A 20,321-nucleotide genomic window follows, 5' to 3' on the forward strand; every position below is an offset into this window, starting at 1 on the left:
AGAAGAAAATTGATTACAAGACCACTCTTCCTTCTCAGCAACACCTCACTAGTTTTCTACTTGGCTTCACTGATTTCCCCACAATTCTGAATTCTATGGAAGTACCAGTAATTAAATTTTGGATCTAGAAAGAATTAAATGGGTTTTCCACCATAGCACTACTCCTTTAATATATTTACCAAGCTTCTTCCGGTGGATCAGTGACTAATGTGGTGGCAATTTTAAATGGCTAAGTTACTCTTAGGAAAATAGATTTGTAGAGCAGAATGTGTGTGTGTGTGTGTGTGTGTGTGTGTGTGTGTGTATAGATGTTTTGTCAAGGTACCTGGTATGCCCAAATATGGGAGGGAGCATACTGCTTCCCTTTTCCCTTTTGAAAGGCAAAAACGGAAGCAGTATGCTCCTTCCCATATTTGTGCACAGGCTCTCCTCCTTATCAGCTGAGCCAGGGAAATAGGTATGTATTTGTGTTACAACCCCTGGTATGCCCAAATATGGGAGGGAGCTCACTACTCTGTGATGAGCTCACTACTTCTGTGATGAGCCGAATAACAGAAAGAGGGAGTAGTGAGCTCCCTCCCATATTTGGGCATACCAGGGGTTGTAACACAAATACATACCTATTTCCCTGGCTCAGCTGATAAGGAGGAGAGCCTGTGGCTTAGTGGCTAATATAACTGCCTAATATGTAATACAGCCTTGGTTCGAATCCCAGTAAGGGTATGGCTAGCTGATGAGAGCTTGGTTGCTATTTTCAAACTCTCTTCTATTTTATCCTGTCAGAAAGAACATGTTGTACAAGCTAATAGCATTTCTCTTAAGTTTCTATGCAAGAGAAGAGAGTAAGGTTTACCCTGAGAGAATGTTCCCCTTCATTGTGATCTTGGCCACCCTGTCCTGTCCTACTTGAAATGCTCATTTATCACTTGGTCTCTTACGTAGAATGGAAGGAACAATGGACCTGACATAGTTTATCACTGAGCTGTTATTGATGATATTTCAAAACTTGCTCAGGGCACTGCAGCACTCCAATATCCCTGAATTATGAGGTCATCCATTATCCAGGTAAATAAATGAGTTATCAGAGCCCTAGTTCCCTCGTGCCCCTGTCTCTAACCTCCTTCTAATCCCTGCTTTGTACTTACAGTTCATGTTCTCTACCCACCAAAGGTTACCCCCCCCCTTATTAGCAGGTTTAAGAAATCACTGGGTTGCTGTTATGACTAGTAACGCCATTTAGATTGCGAAGAATGTTGGAAAAAATGACTCAGAGATGTCCTCAAAATGAAGATCAAAGGCACTGATGAAAGGACAATAACAGCAACATGGCAAGAACAATGAACAGGTTGTCATGGATTGTAGTTCTAGCCAGTGAAGGTATAAAAAAATCCATTCAATATGTTTAAGTAACCAATCTATAGACAAATGCTCACAAATTAGTGATGGGATTCCAAAATTTTTACTACTGGTTCTGTGGGAGTGACTTGATGGGCGTGGCAGGGGAAGGATACTGTAAAATCTCCATTCCCTCCCCACTCCAGGGGAAGGTTACTGCAAAATCCACATTTCTTCCCTATCAGCTGGGACTCAGGAGGCAGAGAATAGATGGGGGTGGAACCAGTCAGAAGTGGTATTTGCCAGTTCTCCAACTACTCAAAATTTCCGCTACCGATTCTCCAGAACTGGTCAGAACCTAAATACCACCTGTCAAAAATCATGTATGATATTATGATAGCCTTCCACAAATTATTGTCAGTGGTCTTCTTACTCTAATATCCTGTTTTCAAACAGATGTCTCCAGGAAGTAAGATGTAAGGGCAATAACCCACTTTTAAAATTGTTCCCACTATTGAATACTGAGAGTACCTCTCAAACACGGAGCAGGCGACAGTGTTTCCCCCTCCCCCCATAACTATATCCATTTCTGTCTTAACATTATGGTACCTAAATTACTGACCATCCTTATGTCTTGGAGCAACACATTTCTTCTAAGATTTTCTATAAAGGAACAAAAACAGGAGAGCCTGACTTACATTTTTCATAATGAAAAGGAACAAGGTAAGTGACTGAACAAAAGCAAAAACACAACTTTAGACCAGTGCCCCTCCCCCCCATCCTTTTGGGCACCAGAGACCAGTTTTGTGGAGAGAGGTTTTTCTGTGGACAGGAGTGAGCGTGTTTTCTTGTGCTGCCTACATCCCACATATGGGGATTGGCTTGATTGTACAGTGCGGCAGATCAGTGTCAGTCTATGGACTCGGGGGGGGGGGGACAGACCCCTGTTTTAGACCCTCTATACACTGGATCCCCGATAGGGCATGGGGGTGCTCTCAGACATTTCCCTTAGTATCTATCAGGCTCTATGCCCCACTTGATTTTTATTCTAAATTAAGTTAGATTTCCACAAAATGAAAAACCAGTTACAAACATAACTTTTGTTTCCAAGAATATTTTGTAGTCCCACATACACTCCAGAAGCATAAAGAAATGAAGGAATGTTACAGTCCAGTGCTTTGTTGGTCAGTCTGTCCATCTGCCCAGAAAAGAGACAAGCTGAAGGGATAGGGCTCATCCTGGAGACCAAAGTGGGTAGTGGGAACAATCTCACTTATTGATCATAATGCATTCTCAAAATAACAAAATTAGGGGTCCATAATCTCTACTACTCGTGTTTGTGTGTGGCTCAGTTTCTGGCATGCCATGGACCAATACTGGTCCACCGACGGGGGTTGGGGACCCCCGAACTAGAAGACCTTCAAAGTGACATCCAGCCCTCTGTTTCAATATCTCCATGGCTAGATTTTGGATTGTCTCAGACTCAACACTAACATTCAGAGCACAAGATATTTTGTGTGTTTTAATCTGACAATTTTTTTTATAATGTGTTCCTAGCCTCTGTATTTTAGAAAAGTCCAGTAATAGCAATTTTTCCCCCTGAACTACTGAGCAAGGGCACTATCTAATCTTTTCCGATATCTGTGTCTGAAATGAGGCAACCCAGAGCAATCAAGCACACAGTGGTGTCGATTTTTATAAAAAAACACACCAAAAAACCTCTTTCCCTATTTCCTGAACAAACACAGACTTCATTGGAGGTCAAATTCCATAAGGATCCTGGTTTCTATAGAGATTAAAACTGTGAGAGCAAATGTTTCAGATTTCAGAGTCCTGTTTGAATTCTTTGGGATTTTGGTGCCTCTTTGAAAAAGCACTTGGTTACCAGGCCAAGGAATGTTCTTCTTTTAAATCACCAAAGGGTGATTTCTAAAGGTAGAACATTGTTTGGATGCTGAAATAACATCATCAAATGTCAATGTCCACAGTTATTTGCTCCCAAAGTTTGTTGATCAGGAGGAAGCATCCTCCAAGCATCAAAGGAGAAACAACAGCATCAGAGGAGCCCTTGGATGACCAAAATTAAGATTCTGAACATTTCCTCTTCCCTGTTACTCTTTTTGCTGGACAGTGGTTGAATTAAATCATGGTTTGTTGAACAAAGAGAGATTTGATTTCCACATACCGCTAAGCCATAAATCATGCAATGTACAAAGTACAATACCTGAGATCACATTTCAAGCTAAGCCAAAACCAAATAAAAGCACGTTATGGCTTAGGACAATACTCAAACTGGCTTGTGAAGAACAAAAAGAACATGAAGAATAGATTCAGGCACACAGCAGGAATGGGATGAACAAAGAAGGATGTAGCCATCCTCGTCCAATCAAAGAAAACCCATGTGCCTACATCTTTACATCTTTCATTGTGCACCTTCAATACTAGAATACCAAGTGTTCATTCTGTTGGCACGTTGAGGTTTGCCATCGTTCGCTTGATAGCATCGGCCAGTGATGGCTAACCTTTTCTGGGCTGAGTGCCCAAAGCGTGCACGCGCAAACCCTCAAAATGCAATGCGTGTGCAGCCCCCCACATGCTCCCCTGCACATGCACATGCCCCCCCCATGGCCCTACCCCCGCACGTCCCCTGCCCCCCGGGCATGAGTGGCAGAGACCTGAAGACTAGCTGACTGGTGGGAGTCGCGCGCACATGCACAGTGGAGCTGAACTGGGGTGACAGCTCGCCTGTCCACAGGGAGAATGCTGTGTGTCACCTCTGTCACGCATGCCATAGGTACACCATCATGGGCATAGGCATTCATATTCACCTTTGAACTCCCCCCCCCCCCGTAAAGCTTTATAAAAAAATTATGTGGGCAGAGTCTGGAATTATTTTCTGGTGTTTGTTCCATGCTGAGATGGTGCTAAAAGGAAGGAGAAAAAACTTGCATATCCTTAAAGGTGATAAAAGTTTCTTTCCCAGCCTGGAACTACCTGTTGGAAGAAATGTTTTTATGTGGCTCTTAATACCACTCAGGGGAAGTTTTTTTTTAAAATTGAGATGTGGTTTTTGATACCATTTTCCTCAAACACAAAAGGGAGCAAAGCTTTCTCATTATTGGCCACAATGGGGAAACGACTAAAGAAAGGTCAAATATAGGCAGCAAATGTTGTTTGGGGAGCGGTCTGGAGGTCTCTCATTCTCCTGTTGGCTAACAAGATGGCATGAAGCTTTCCATCCTTCCAAGGTCACTCAAATGAGGACCCGGATTGTTGAGGGAAATATGCTGACATTGTAAACTGCCCAGAGAGTGCTGTAAATCACTATGGAACTGGTATATAAGCCTTCTATTGCTAATGCTATGAAAGATGGGTGTCCCAACCTTCACATCTAGTCTGTGGGAAGGATACAGGATCAGCTTTGAACAAGAACTAGAGGGCAGGGCCCCCAAGTGGTCCTATATAATAACCAAAGATGTTCTGAATATCCTTAAAACTTGGCTATTCTCCTTGTCCCCGGAGTGGGTGTTTCTTGAGTCCATATTGGTTTTTCTTTCGTGTTTTAGTTTGTTTATTTCTGAATGCATGTCATCTTTCCCTCTTCTTTATTGTTCTTAACTTCTTAAAGAATGAGGTGGATGGATGGAGTCACCAAAGCAGTAGGTGTGAGCTTAAATGGACTCCAGAGGATGGTAGAAGTCAGGGAGGATGGTAGAGGACAGGAAGGCCTGGAGGAACATTGTCCATGGGATCACGATTGGTCGGTCATGACTTTGCAACTAACAACAACAACAACAAACTTCTTAAAGCATAAACCACCAGAGTTGTTTGGAATTAGCGGATCTCTAAATTTAACAAATAAATGGATGGCTACTTTTAAAAAAACTTAAATGCAGTTCATGGCTGGCCTTATTTAATAACCCAGCATCTTTTAGCATTCAAGAATAATGCTTTTCCCCCACACTGTGCTCTATTTAATTAATTACTGTAATTAATTTAGATGATTACCCACCTCACAAACATGACTCAGGGTGGGCTAGCAAAATTTAAAAACTGTGCAACCAATGAAATAATTGGGAAGTAACTAAAGACATGGATGAAAAATGATTTATAGAGCTGTCAATCTTACCACAGCAACTCTTACCAACAATATATAAAGAAGACAATATAAACAAGCATTGCACAGATACACACACAGACACACCTGAGATTAAATATATCTATATACAACAAATCTAACTGCAAACTCTATGCTTCAACTAACTCTCTGCCTGTCCACTTCCCCATGCTCAGAAACACACCCAAGTTTTAAGATATTTTGAAAAAACAGCAGGCTTGGGCACAGTCTCATCTGGGGTGAATGAATGGGTAGGATTGTATTCCAAAGGGCAGGTTCTGTGAGTGAAAAAGCCAACTTCTGGATTCAAGATGATGACATTCTTCAACTGATAGGACCCCTGCCAGACTGACTAAGTCTTATTTTAGGGATCTTATTTGAATGATTAAGGAAATGCCCAGTTTTGTTTATAATGTTTAACCCATGAAGCTAAATCCAATATGGGCCCCAATCAGAGCTCAGCTTTTGAAACAGCAATCATCGCCCAATAACACAATTTAGAGAGTATCTTTGAGGATGTGAAAAGTGTATTAGACTTTTTAAGGAGCAATCATTCACTGCCTTCTCTTTAGCTGGAGTTCCAAGATAGTTTGATCAGCACCCTGCTTTTTATATTATCAGTGCTGTGATTTGATACAATATCCTGCATTTTTAGTTGTCACAGTGCTTATACTTTCATATACAATACATCAGGGGTGTCAAACTCAAGGTCCTCGGGCTGGATCCGGCCGGTGGGGTGCTTAGATCTGGCCTATGGGGCCTCCCTGGAAACAGCGAAGGACCGGCCTGCGTTGCCTCTGCCAGTGAAAATGGAGCTCGTGTGGGCTTGCACAGCCCTCACGGGTTCCATTTTCAGCTAAGACAGCCTCCTGCAGCCTTCTGCTAGCAAAAACGGAGCTCATGTGGGCTTGCACGGCCCTCTCAGGTTTCATTTTCAGCTAAGACAGCCTCCTGCAACCTTCTGCCAGCAAAAACGGAGCACGAGAGGGGCACCACTTCCTGGGCTCCAACAAAACGCCAACATATTTTTTCTATATATGGACATAGTTCCTAGGGCTGCCAGTCTCATAATTTTGGTATGTCCATTATCTACTTTGAAGCATAAACTCTTTTTTAGGAGAAACATTGCTGGGCATTCTGCTTGAAACATCACCCTTTTGGATGCTAGGGACTGGTTCTGTGGAGGGCAGTTTTTCCATGGTGTGTGTGTGTGTGTGTGTGTGTGTGTGTGTGTGTTTGTGTCAGAGGTGGTATTCAGCAGGTTCTGACCAGTTCTGGAGAACTGGTAGCGGAAATTTTGAGTAGTTCAGAGAACCGGTAAATACCACCTCTGACTGGCCCTGCCCCCATCTATTCTCTGCCTCCTGAGCTCCAGATGATTGGGAGGGAATGGAGATTTTACGGTATCCTTCCCCTGCCACAGCCGCCAAACCATACCCACCAAGCCACGCCCACAGAACCGGTAGTAAGTTTTTTTGAATCCCATCACTGGTGTGTGTGTGTGTGTGTGTGTGTGTGTGTGTGTTTGCACATTGCCTGGATTCTGCGCATGCATAGATGGGGCTTCACTTGTTTGCGTGGATTGATTCCCGATGGTCCATGGATAGTGCTGGTCTGCAGCTTGGGTATTGGGGATCCCTGGGTTAAAAGATGAGCTGGGAGCAGTCTGTTTTCCACAGAATAGTCTCCAAAGCCTCTTGAAAGTTTTCCACTAAATCATTTCCTCCCCCACTGCATATCTAGCAAGAAAAATAATCTCCAAACCTTCTCCCCTTGGCTCTTTCCCTATCTCTCTACTTTGAATTAGCTGTATCTCATCCAGGCTACTAAAATAACATTTCTCTAATAGTAATTCTGTTACTCGCATTAATAGTACTGCCTCAAAACAGCAAATTAGTGCACTGGATATAAAGGGAAGTGAACTGGGATATTTTTTTATCCTTTCCTTCTAGCTCAAGGCTACTTATTTGGTCTCATGCTCTTTTTATCCTCACAACTAACTTGTGAGAAAGTGCACTGAAGCAACTAGTTCAAAGCTCCTAGTGAAGCTCCTAGTTGAGTGAGAAATTGGATCCAAGTTTCTTTAGTAGACTTTTTTGAAAGATTAAGTGGTCTGTCCAATTAACGCCATTAAGACATCACCCAGCCTTCTTCTCAATGCTAGAATCCAAATATGTCAGGCATCAGGACCAGTTAAGTTGCAGTTGAGACGATTTATTGCTCAAACCTATACACAAGTATCTAGTCAACTAAAAGTTCAACATTAAATTGATTCCAGGTAAGGATTAACAGAATTCAAGGGGTGGTGGTGGTGGATTTGGACCATTTGTGGCAATGTAACGATTCTAGGCTGGTGTCTGATTTAACACCACCCTCCCCCAGCTCTGCCAGCTTTTCTCCTTTAAATAATCTCCAACAGATTCTTGAACAAAAGCTCTCAAACACATCCAGCAATGGGGAGCCTGCAATCTGGAAACTGTTTCTTCTAAATGTATTTTATACATAATAAAAACTAGCTATCTTGCTGTGGAATGTACATTCTAGTCTACACAGAGTTGTCATGTTGTACATGCATTTAGGAAGTTCAGAAGCCAATTTTGTACATGTAGAAAAGCCATTCAGTATATTTCAGCTCGATGTATTTAGAGCTGGAGCTTTTAGTTTTTACAGGGAGCCCACAATGCAGTCATCAAAGAATAGAGGTTTTTCTTTTTCTTTTACTACATCTATAATTCAGTCTGGGTGCTTAATGCTGCATGATTCCATTAAGCCAGTTTCAATGGAGAAAGAAGCATTTACAAGGCAGGTATACTGATGAATTAAGTTTTCTGCCCTGATTGCCTTATACAGCTATGGTATTTTGTCTCCAGTTAGAATCTGATGAGTCCATCCTTTCCAACCTAGTACTTTCTAGATATTTGAACTATAAGTTCCTAAACATCTGGATATTCTAATCAAAGAGAAAGGGGATCAGAATGAGGGATACAATTTCTTTTCTCAAAACTAAAGATGGAATTGCCTCTTTGTCACACAGAAAATAGCTACCTTAGGAGCTTGGAAGCGAAATCACAGATAAACGTTATTCCCCATAATATGAAGAATAATGTAAAGTAAAGCAGAGTCAATATTGCAAACAATTTTCTCCTACTGTATTCTGTGCACAGTAAACCTCTGTCCTTGGCTGCAATTAGAATAAAGTAGCTGTTAATTTAAAGTAAGAACCAGCATTCCCACCCACGCTCTGAATTGGCTTTATGGCTTTGTCCCTTCTGGTTGTCTATATAACAATGTTATCACATTGTACAAGTGATTCCAAATGGGCTTATGACGCATTATCAGGAAAGAAGCAGTAATTTGTACAGCAACAAAAAAGGCATGGAAAAGCACTTTTTAAACTGGAGATAGCAAAGTGTTGAGCATTATAAGGAATAAAGAAAGAGAAGTTAATAGCTATGTGCAATTCCAAAAGGGGTCCAGGAACTAAATTCCACATCTTACATACTTGTGTGCAACACGGTGATGTAAATATAGAAGGACAGAATTGGCATCCTGATGCCACAATGCACAATGGCCTCAGTGTGGTTACTAAGAGATGCCTGTATTGGAAGGTTGACTTCTGGAGCCTTCTGAATGTTTGGTGTTACTCAGTTTGGTTAGAAATCTCTGAGCAAATGTAGTATCTTCAAAGTCAATCAGAAGTTTCAAATAGAAACTTCCTGAAAAGCTACTTGAGGTGAGGTCTACTACTTAGCAAACCTATGTGTTTTAAAGCAATAGAGTGCAAACGTTGCAACTTGTTATACTGCCTGTTCACAACTTTTTTTTCTAATAAAAGGGATAGAGAGAGATAAAGAAGTATATGGGCTTCATGTTTATTCCCAGATGAAATTGTCATCAGCAATTCATCCACGATCTCACCTTAGAACAGGACAAAAAGACCAATTAAAAACCAATTGGCAAACAAGCCCTTCTTTCTGCTGTTCTGATTTGTGCCCTTCTCTTTTTGTTTATCGCAGATAATTGTGAGAGCATCTATTAATCTTTGTAACTCAGTTTGCTCCAATCACATTTGTCTTCCCTTTCTGTCTCTTCGCCCCCTCCCATGAGAATAGGAGTTTTAAAGTTCTTTCTGGCTATTAATTAAAAGCTAGCTCTCTGTTAGACTAAGTGTACTTGCCGTAAATTAATAGTGGCCTTTCTTAATCAAATCTTATCTTCTCTAAATGCACATTGCAGGAGTTTGGGTATCTTGATCCACCAGGGCGTGAAATTTAATTTCCCTACCCCAGTTCCTCACAATTTGGGTCAGATAATAGGAAGCAAGGAAATAAACAACCCAGCCCTATATCTGGACAACTGTGTTTATGTTTTATGCAAACTTAACTGATACAGGCAAAAGCTTAAGAGAGAGAGGGGGGGGGGGAGATATATCAAAACACAGTCCCAGCATCATCTCCCTGAAGACGTGTTCCATTTCTCATCCATTTACCTTGTTTAGATGCAGCTCCAGCAGATGGCCCTAACAGTTTTGCATTATTTAAAGAGCACAGAGTGAGCAAGCGGGCTTTAGATTTCCTGATCCAAGTGTGGTTTTCAGTAAGTTATGAGAACTTTCTCCCTTTGTATGTAAGATTCTGCGGGCAGATGGGAATGCTAACATCACACATGCTTGCCACATATTGAGTGTAAATGCATTCGCTTGCAAGAATCCAACAAATTTGGGGGGGGTTCCCCCCTTCAAATATGGACAATCTAAACTTGAGCTCACAGTGACCTCAAAAATGGGACTTTCTATCACTTTCTCTTTACGCTTCTTTGGAAGTCGGTTGGATTTCAGTTCTTTTAATCTCCAGCCAGCATGGTCTTGTTTTTCATCTTACTATTTTCATTTCCAGGCACGGCTAACTATCAAGAAATCCCACGGTTTTAAGGTAGGTACACCGAGAAGTTTTTAAAAGAAGTCCCAGAAGAAAGCTGTTTACTGCACCGTCTTTTCTTCTCCTCCTCAATACTTTAAGTGGAACATCGAAGAAGCAATCGGAAAATAGTGGAGGTACATAAATAAAGAACGTAAGTACCATCATTTGAAAGCATCTCCATAAGACAGAGTAACAGCACTATAAAAGTGTCATCTAGAAATAATTTTAGAGTAACTGCAAATGAGATGGAATAATTATAAATGAACGGGAACTGTTAAAATATACATTCACCGGAAAGGGAAGAAAAGGAGGCATAGAACAGAACAAATAAGGCCTATTCGTAAAGAAGAAGGAACGTACACATTAGTTCTCAGACGAGAAAGTTGAGAGGGAAAAGTTGTTAGCTGTCTTCAAACACCTGAATGGTTGTCACGCTGTGCAGCATTCAGACTTACATTCATTTTCTGCAGAGGGTGAGATTAGAACTAATGGGATGAAATTTCAAAGATGTAGATACTTATGAGATATTAGGAACGGTTTCTTGACAGGAAGAGCAATCAGAGAGTAGAAATGGTTACTTACAAGGAACGGGGTCCTCTCCCCCCCCCACTTCAGTGGAGATTTCCAAACTGATAACTGGATAGTTATCTATCAAGGAATGGTGCAGTGCATTCTGCAGGATGCAGGAGTTAACGTGTCCACTTAGGTCCCTTCTGTCTGTGCTTCTACAAAGGCAACCCCCCCCTGCCCAAGACTGTTGACCACTTTTAAATGGAAATAAATGAAGAAAATGACGAAGAAGAGGGGAACTGATTGTGAATATATTCAGATGGAAGGAAAAGAAAGTGAAACTTTAGCACCAGAAATACACAATACAGGCAAAAAACAAAGGGGGCAATGGGTAAGAGGTTGTTCAGAGGAAGAGAATAGTTTTAAAAGTTGGATCTGCTTAGTGGCTTCAAGAAGAGGGAGCTGCAATCCACGCAGAAACAATAGCAATAGCGCTTAGACTTATATACCACTTCATAATGCTTCACAGCCTTCTCTAAATGGTTTAAACATGTCAGCCTATTGCCCCCAACAATTTTGGATCCTCATTTTACCCACCTTGGAAGGATGGAAGGCTGAGTCAACCTTCGGCCTGGTGAGATTTGAATTCCAAATTGCAAGCAGCCAGCAGTCAGTAGAAGCAGCCTGCAGTACTGCACTCTAACCACTGCGCCACCACCACTCAACAATAGTAATGAAAAGAAAAAGGCTGAAGAAGGTGAGGCCAGAAGAATATAGACATGGCATGGAAGGGGCCAATTAAGTGCCTACAAGAAGACAGATGCAAGCAAACAATCCCTTAAGCAGAGTCACTGCAGAACTACTAGAGGAAAAAATTATGGATAGTCCTCATCTCATGACCATAAAGGAGCTGACATGGTTGTAACATGGATCAGGCATGCGATCAACCTGATTTTATTACCTTTTTTGTATTGGCTGTTAAGGGGAAGTGGCTTCCACAGTGGAATCAAGTGGACTCAGTTTTGCTGAAAACCGGAAGTAAATGCTGGTTTTCGGCAACACTGTCGTAAAACACGGTCACATGACTGCAGGATGCTGCAAATAACTGTAAACAACCATGATTGTGGTGATAGGGGGTTTGCAACTGTCATAACTTTGAACCTTGTTCACAAATAGCCCCCAAATAGATCCTTTGTAATTTTCAGTTGTTGCTAATGAAGACTATCTGTATAGCAAGAGGAGCCCATGCTGGGTGGGGAAGAGTTGAACATGAGATATGCATGTCCTTGCAGAACTTTCCCACCTAACCTCACACTGTTGGGAAGGAGCAGCAGACTGCAAGCAAACTCATCCCTGTCCAAGTCATTCTTTTATCCTTGCAATGGTAGTACAGATGGCAGCTTGGACAGGTAGAAACAAAGAGACCAGACCCATGGCTTGGCTTCCTTGTTTGCTGCCTCCTGACAGAAGCCAAGCTAATCAATAGTCATTGTGAAAATGCAACTTGTCTGTTTGTCTGCTAGGACAAACAGCAAAGGTTATTGTACATCGAGGTGCAACAGGCTGAGAAACTGTGTGTGTGTGTGTGTATGTGTGCGGAAGCCGTACAGATCTGGATGGATGACAACCGACTCAAGCTCAACCCCTCCAAGACGGAGTGGCTGTGGGTACCAGCTCCCCGGTTCAGCCAATTAATTCCATCATTGGCCATTGGGGGCATTCAACTTGCCCCCGTGGAGCGGGCGCGCAATTTGGGCGTCCTCCTGGATGCCCGGCTGTCCATGGATGACCATGTGACAGCCGTGGCAAGGGGGGCGTTCCACCAGGTTCGCCTGGTGTGTCAATTGCGCCCCCTACTGGACCGGGATGCCTTACGCACAGTCACTCATGCGCTGGTGACGTCTCGCTTGGACTACTGTAACGCTCTCTACATGGGGCTTCCCTTGAAATGCACCCGGAGGCTACAGTTGGTCCAGAACGCAGCCGCGCGGGTAATTATGGGGAGTACTAGGTACTCCCATGTGACACCGTTCCTGCGCGAGCTGCACTGGCTTCCTGTGGTCTATCGGGTGCGTTTCAAGGTTTTGATAATAATCTTTAAAGCGCTCCATGGCTCAGGACCTAGTTACTTGCGGGATCGTATTCTGCCCCATACATCCCTGCGACCAATCCGCTCGCACAGAGAGGGCCTCCTCCAGGTGCCGTCCACAAGACAGTGTCGGGGGGCGGCGCCTAGGAGTAGAGCCTTCTCTGTGGCGGGCCCAGCCCTGTGGAATGACCTCCCTCCGGATATTAGGAATACCTCTGACCTCCGCTCCTTTCGTATTAAGCTTAAGACCCACCTATTCCAAGCAGCTGGCCTGGCTCAACTTTGATCTAACCATATCGCTCCTGACGGGCTTTTACTGGGTATTTTAATTATATTTAATTATCTAGGGGTTTTTAAATACTGTATTTTAATTGTTTTATTTATCAGCCGACCTCCTCCTTGTGTATGTCTTGGTATATGTCTCTGTTATATGTTTGTTTTGTCCATATTTATTTCATATGTTTCATTGTACGCCGCCCCGAGTCCTTCGGGAGAGGGTGTGGCTAAGAAATAAATATTTATTATTATTATTATTATTATTATTATTATTATTATTATTATTATTATTATTATTATTATTATTATTATTATTATTATTATTATTATTATTATGTGTGTGTGTGTCCGCACGCACATACGAATGTTCATGTATTGAAAAGGACAACACAGTTCTAACCAAGAAAACGCGAGTGGAAGAAAAACAGGAGAATTAACACAGAACATTAAGTTTGTCAGCCACTAGGCCTGTCCACAATCTGTGTGTCTCGTGAAGTCAGCATTTCTCCGTATCCTAAAAACGTTCCACAAGTTATTAGTAAACAGCTTGGCAGACACACAAATCCAATAATGGCAAATATAGTATCTTTTTGCTTCTTGAAATGCAATTTCTTGCAGAACTCTCTATATTGGATTACACGAGCCTGAAGAGGGCACATATATCCTTTTGTCCGCTGGAGCACTTATTTTCAGTCACCACGCAGATTGAGGACAAGCCAAGCTCTCCCGAGTGCCCTGTTTCCTGACAATGAAGACTCCATGCCATTACTGTATTTAATTGCTTTTCAGTCTTAAAAGAACAACCTTCCTGTTAAACAAATGCACCTTGTTTATTAGAGGTGGCTTGCTGAGCTCACAATGTCCTGATAGAAAGCATCCTGCAACCTTGGCATTTCAGATTTCTCTAGTTTGACCCGGTAGTTGTGACACAGGTTTTAGCTAATCCTGCTGCAGTTCTCCATTTTTTCCTGCTAATCAAGCCCTTGTATTGAACATTGATATACAGTGGTGGAAGATTTTTTTCCACATACATTTTACCCAAATTTCTTCTAGGTTTTGCTACCAAGAATGAGGAAGTAGCCTATATTTCTGTTTCACTACACAGTGTAAAGAAACATTACATATTAATAAAGGGGTGAGGATGTCAAGGTGAGAACACAGGATATCAGCATATCTATCTATCTATCTACAGGTAGTCCTCAACTTTCAACCTGTATCTATCTGCCTGTCTATCCTCCATGCATGCATGCATAATGCTTCCATGCATCCATCCATCCATCTATCTGTCTATCTTCAAACGTATATGCACCACATTTTGCCTGAAGGCAACTCTAGGCAGCTTACAATGAATGATGAATAAAACACCAGTATGAAACATTAAACCAATAGTAACACTAACATTGGCTAAAATTGACAAAGATGGGAAGGGAGCAAGATGCAACCAGGGAGGTAGTGGGTCTTAATTTACTCCATTAACTACCTCCAGAATGATACATCCCCATTGGAGCCCCAAGCCAGGTGGCACTGCAATGTCTTCAGGGCTTTTCTGAAAGCCAAAAGGGTGGGTGTGGATGTTACCTGGGGTGGGGGTGGGGCATGATGTTCCAGAGGCTGGGAGCCATGGTAAAAACACTCTTCTCGTGGACCACCTGATACAGGGGGAGAATGTGGATGATCCTATACAAACCTTTCTTGAAAACTAGAGACTACAAGTTAGTGGTTTTGACCTACAAAGCTCTTCAGTCTTTATGGGATCTTAGATCTATGTTACCCATCAAGACATCTTCATCAGATAGGGTGAGATCAAAACGGAGGCTGTGGAATCAGACCTGGAAACGATGCTTTTGGTCCCTTTTTCTTCTCTGTTCAAAGTATGGAAGCTCAGAAACAGATGTTTTATCTGGTGGCCCCATCGTTCTGGAATATGCTGGCTCCACACTTTTGGAGGTTTGGCGGAAATGCTATTATTTTTCAAACTTTGGATGTCTGAGAGACTGCCATAGCGTGGTTCTTGGTAAGGATTTCAGGAGAATGGTTGTTTTTAAACTGATCTCTTGTACTTTTGTGTAGGTTACCCGGGCTTTAAGGAACTGGGAAATACATAAACTCTCCAAATGGGTAAACTATGTTAAGTGCTTTTCTACTTAATGCCCTTGTTTACTTTAAAACAGTTAACCATTATTATCTACTTGATGAAACTGAAACCTATCCTTCAATGAAGGTTTCATGGTATTTCAGCTTGCAAAAAGTTTCAACATGTGCAGACAAAAGAGTAATTCATATCTGGTTTATTAGGCTAATACAAAATCATTCAAACATGAGTAGTGTATAGTTGTTTTCCGAATTTATTGTTTCCACAACATGATTGCACTTCAATACAATCCTCTGGAATTAGGGCTATTATTTATCTACACATCTGAATGGCCAAACATTTTGACATCTCATAGGCCATTTGGTTATATAGCCATTTCTTTTTTTCTCAGATTCAAGGTAGAAGATAATGTTCTGGCAATTAAATTCTGCTTCCCGGTCTCATTATCAGAAGCTGTGGACTGAAATACATTAGCTTAAATCACAGGTTCTTCAACAAGCATCACCTTGAGTGAGAGTATGGACCTGGTTATAATGTTTCAGATGTTTGGCTACCTTTCGTCCCCAAAGAACTTAATTGAAAACACAACCAAGGAAAGAAATGAGCCTCATTAAGGTGGCCATCCAATCCAGTTCCAATCAATTTCAGACAGAATCTCAAGGCATCATCTGTGCCTCATCATGTTGCAAAGATAACTGGCTATAAAGTTATGTAGCACTGAGAAGCAGGATTTCTTTAAGAGTAGTCATTGTGAAGCTGTGGCATTCATATTGTATTTGAGGTAATCCAAAACTACTGAATTCTTCTGTGGGACATTTTTTTTTTTGCCGTGGTTAGTGGATGGCATCAGGGGTGAAATGCTACCGGTTTGCACTGGTTTGCATGAACCGGTAGACAACAACTGACGTTGGTTCAGCAAACTGGTAGGAAAAAAAAAAAGCTTCAGAAGATCGTGCGGATCAATACAATACAATACAATAGCAGAGTTGGAAGGGACCTTGGAGGTCTTCTAGTCCAACCCCCTGCCTAGGCAGGAAACCCTATACCATTTCAGACAGATGGCTATCCAACATCTTCTTAAAGACTTCCAGTGTTGGGGCATTCACAACTTCTGGAGGCAAGCTGTTCCACTGATTAATTGTTCTAACTGTCAGGAAATTTCTCCTCAGTTCTAAGTTGCTTCTCTCCTTGATTAGTTTCCACCCATTGCTTCTTGTTCTACCCTCAGGTGCTTTGGAGAATAGCTTGACTCCCTCTTCTTTGTGGCAACCCCTGAGATATTGGAACAATGCTATCATGTCTCCCCTAGTCCTTCTTTCTCTTAAGCTAAACATACCCAGTTCCTGCAACCGTTCTTCATATGTTTTAGTCTCCAGTCCCCTAATCATCTTTGTTGCTCTTCTCTGCACTCTTTCTAGAGTCTCCACAGCTGTGAGCCGCAAGATTGTCAGAAGCTTGGTTTTTTTTTCACTTTTTAAAGCATTTTTTTCTTGCCTATTCGCCCAAACCGGCAGAAAAAAAAGCTTTAAAAAGTGAAAAAAAGGTTCCCACGATCGCACAGCATAGCTGAACCTCCTCCTCCCCCACTTCTTAAAGCATTGTTTACTACTGGTTCAGCAAATAGGTAGTAAAAAAGGGCTAAGTTAGCCACGCCCACCCAGCCCCCCACAAGCCACGCCCAACCATGCCATACTCAGAGAACCGGTGGCAAAAAATTTTTTACATTTCACCACTGGATGGCATGACCATAAAAGTGTGCTAAAGGGACCCACACTAATTTCATTTGTGCTCACGAGAAATTCAAAAGGGCTTTCTTCCTCCGAGAAGCTTCCATCGAGCAGATGTTTGGAGTTTCTGCAAGATGAAGGAATCCTGTACCAAAACAAGTAAATCCTTTTCTGAAACTCAAAGGTTATACAATGGCTGCTTGAAAGTATTTAGATTTTTTTTCCTGTTTTCTCTTTAAGGCAATGACTAATAACATACTGGACCTTCCTTTTGTTCCAGTTTAGGCTTGCTTGCATCCCTCAAGTCTGAAAAGATGGTTATACCTCCCTACTTGGCAGTAATACCTTGACGTCTTTTATTTCACTGAAAATCAATATAGTCAATCATTTGTTTTGCTTGATTCTTTTTTCTGAGCACTAAATGGAGCTCCCGCTAAAGGAACATTTAAGGCTCCCTGCATTTGGCGGTAGGACTTGTAGGTAGGAAACATGTTAACTCTTCCAAATATGTACCGAAGATGTACTGGGAACGCCAAACCAAAATGTGTAAGAAACTGAGATGTTTCAGATTTTCTCCCAGCCAGCATAACAAAAGAGTGCAATATGCCACAGACAGCAATATCACAGGAAAGTCATTATTACGACATCAAAAAGAATGGAGCATCAGGTGCATTTAATTCCATTTGTGGTCTTTGAAACTACAACATTAAGAAAGGAAAGATTTTGAGGGAGACAAGTGGTTTAGAAATATGTAAATAAATAAAGATGCTTTATATTAGGACATCACCATAAATTACACATAAAGATATAAATCTATTTCCCTTTTCAGCTCTGGAAATAGACATTTTATCTACTGATGACAAAAAAAAACCATATGAATTAAATAGCAACATTTGGTCAGATATAAAAGAGCAGAAAAGAAGAAAAATACTTGGGGAATATATGTTCTGTTCAATTTCGTGTCACTTTGTTTCAAATAAATATTTATGAAAGTTTAGTAGGTGTTGATCACAGCTTTTCAAATTTCTGTTGTATGAGTGTTAAAACATGTTTTTTAAAAAATCTAATTTTATTACACAGTTCTAGGATTCTGTCTACATAAAATATGAAGTATTGTTAATATGATTAATTATATTTAGTGGTGTATTAGAGGATTATAATGGTAAAGTCTTTTTAAAATGTTTTGCATATGTATACATGTATTCTTGTTCCAGAATTATACTGATGGTATCCATACCAGCATTATTGTGTTCAGGGATACTATATTTAATTGTCAATATCTTAACACAATTAAGATGTGATCTGGATTAGTATACCATTTATTCAAAGTAAACCAGGTCAGGAAATGTACATTAACGGAACTCTTATTGTTATAAATACTGTTCTGTAATAACAGAATCTTGTGGAGTAAGAAGCATCAATAACCTGTTCTACACTCTGAAAACTGAAAATGGAAAGGATCTGAACACTCTAGTAATGCAAGTTAAGGAAAATGTGAAAAACAGTGCTAAAATCTGTATCTATATCTATCTATCTATCTATCTATCTATCTATCTATCTATCTATCTATCTATCTATCTATCTATCATCTATCTATCTATCTATCATCTATCTATCTACATCTATATCCATATATCTCTCTATATCTATCTATCTAACGATCTATCTATCTATCTAACGATCTATCTATCTATCTATCTATCTATCTATCTATCTATCTATCATCTATCTATCTATCTATCTATCTATCTATCTATCTATCTATCATCTATCTATCTATCTATCATCTATCTATCTACATCTATATCCATATATCTCTCTATATCTATCTATCTAACGATCTATCTATCTATCTAACGATCTATCTATCTATCTATCTATCTATCTATCATCTATCTATCTATCTATCTATCTATCTATCTATCTATCTATCTATCTATCATCTACATCTATATCCATATCTCTCTCTAAATCTATCTATCATCTATCTATCTATCTATCTATCTATCTATCTATCTATCTATCTATCTATCTATCTATCTATCTATCTATCATCTATCTATCTATCTGGCTCGCTGTGTGTGTGTCTGTATGTTCCAGCATAATTCTGGAACGCCTCAAGCAATTTCAACCAAAATTGGTACACAGATGACTTACTCTCTGGAAAAAAAATACTGTGGGGGTAAGTAATACTCCTCAGTTTGTGTATTCTGTTAAGATACAACCTGTTATGCCTCAAAATGACTTCTACTGTACAACACAGTGGAGTTGCCATGGTAATGGCTTCTCAGTACTCCACAAGGGGGCTCCCTCTGGTAAGGGGGAAAATCCAACATTAGAAATTATGTTTGGTCTGGACATTTCCCCTCTATAAATAAATACCTGGGTAACGCTGGGTTATCAGCTAGTTAAATATAAAGAAGACCAAAGCAATGGAAACATTACAACGAATATATCAAAATAGTGGATAGTTCCTGCCTTTTAGAATCAACCATCAACAGGAAAAGAATAAGCAATCAAGAAATATGTTGTAGACTAGGACTTAGTAGAGCGGTCATGATAACTTTGGAAATAGAGATTCCAATGCTGTGATATGTCTTTATCAAAAAGATCAAAAGCACGCAAGCTGTACAATAGTATTTGCTGCGATGGTCTAGGGAAGTGAAAGGTAGACTTTGAAGAAGCGGGATAGGAAGAGTATTAATATTTTCGAAGTTTAGTATTAGGGGAGACACCCGAGAACATCATGGACAGCCAAGAAAACATACAAATAGATCATCAAACAAATCGATTAGAGTTCTCACAAATAACCGGGCTCAAATGATCTTACTTCAAACACATTATTTGGAGAAGGCTCCTCTAATGCTGGAAAAGATGGTAGGAAGGAAGAGAAGGAGGACCAGCAGCCAAGTGAATGGAGTCAGTTGCAGTGGTGATGAGTGCTCTGTTGGAAGAAGACCTGAAAGATCTTGTTAGGGATAGATTGTCATGGTGAAATTCTATCTATGTGGTTACTAAAAATGACTTTATGGTTCATAACCAACCATCAGAATCTTGAAAATCTATCAGAAATTCTCCCCTCTTAAGTCTCATCTTCACCCTCTCCTGTAAAAACTGAAGCTTATATAATCGTTCCTGGATTCTTTGTTCAAGGTTCTCTCTGAACATCTGTACAATACATAATTTTCAATAAAAAGCCACAAGTGGGGGAAAAGACCCATAAAATGTGTGTGTGGGGGGGGGGGAGGTTGCTAAA

The 20,321-nt window shown here is 40.8% G+C and overlaps 1 protein-coding gene across 2 annotated transcripts in view; it reads right to left on the bottom strand.

Moving 5' to 3' along the window:
• The window catches only part of SDK2 (sidekick cell adhesion molecule 2), a 468,912-nt gene that overhangs the window by 338,098 nt on the left and 110,493 nt on the right, over nt 1–20,321 (bottom strand). The window lies entirely within an intron of this gene.

This window comes from Natrix helvetica (genome assembly GCF_964273705.1).
Source record: "Natrix helvetica genome assembly, chromosome: 1".
Classification (NCBI taxonomy): domain Eukaryota; kingdom Metazoa; phylum Chordata; class Lepidosauria; order Squamata; family Natricidae; genus Natrix; species Natrix helvetica.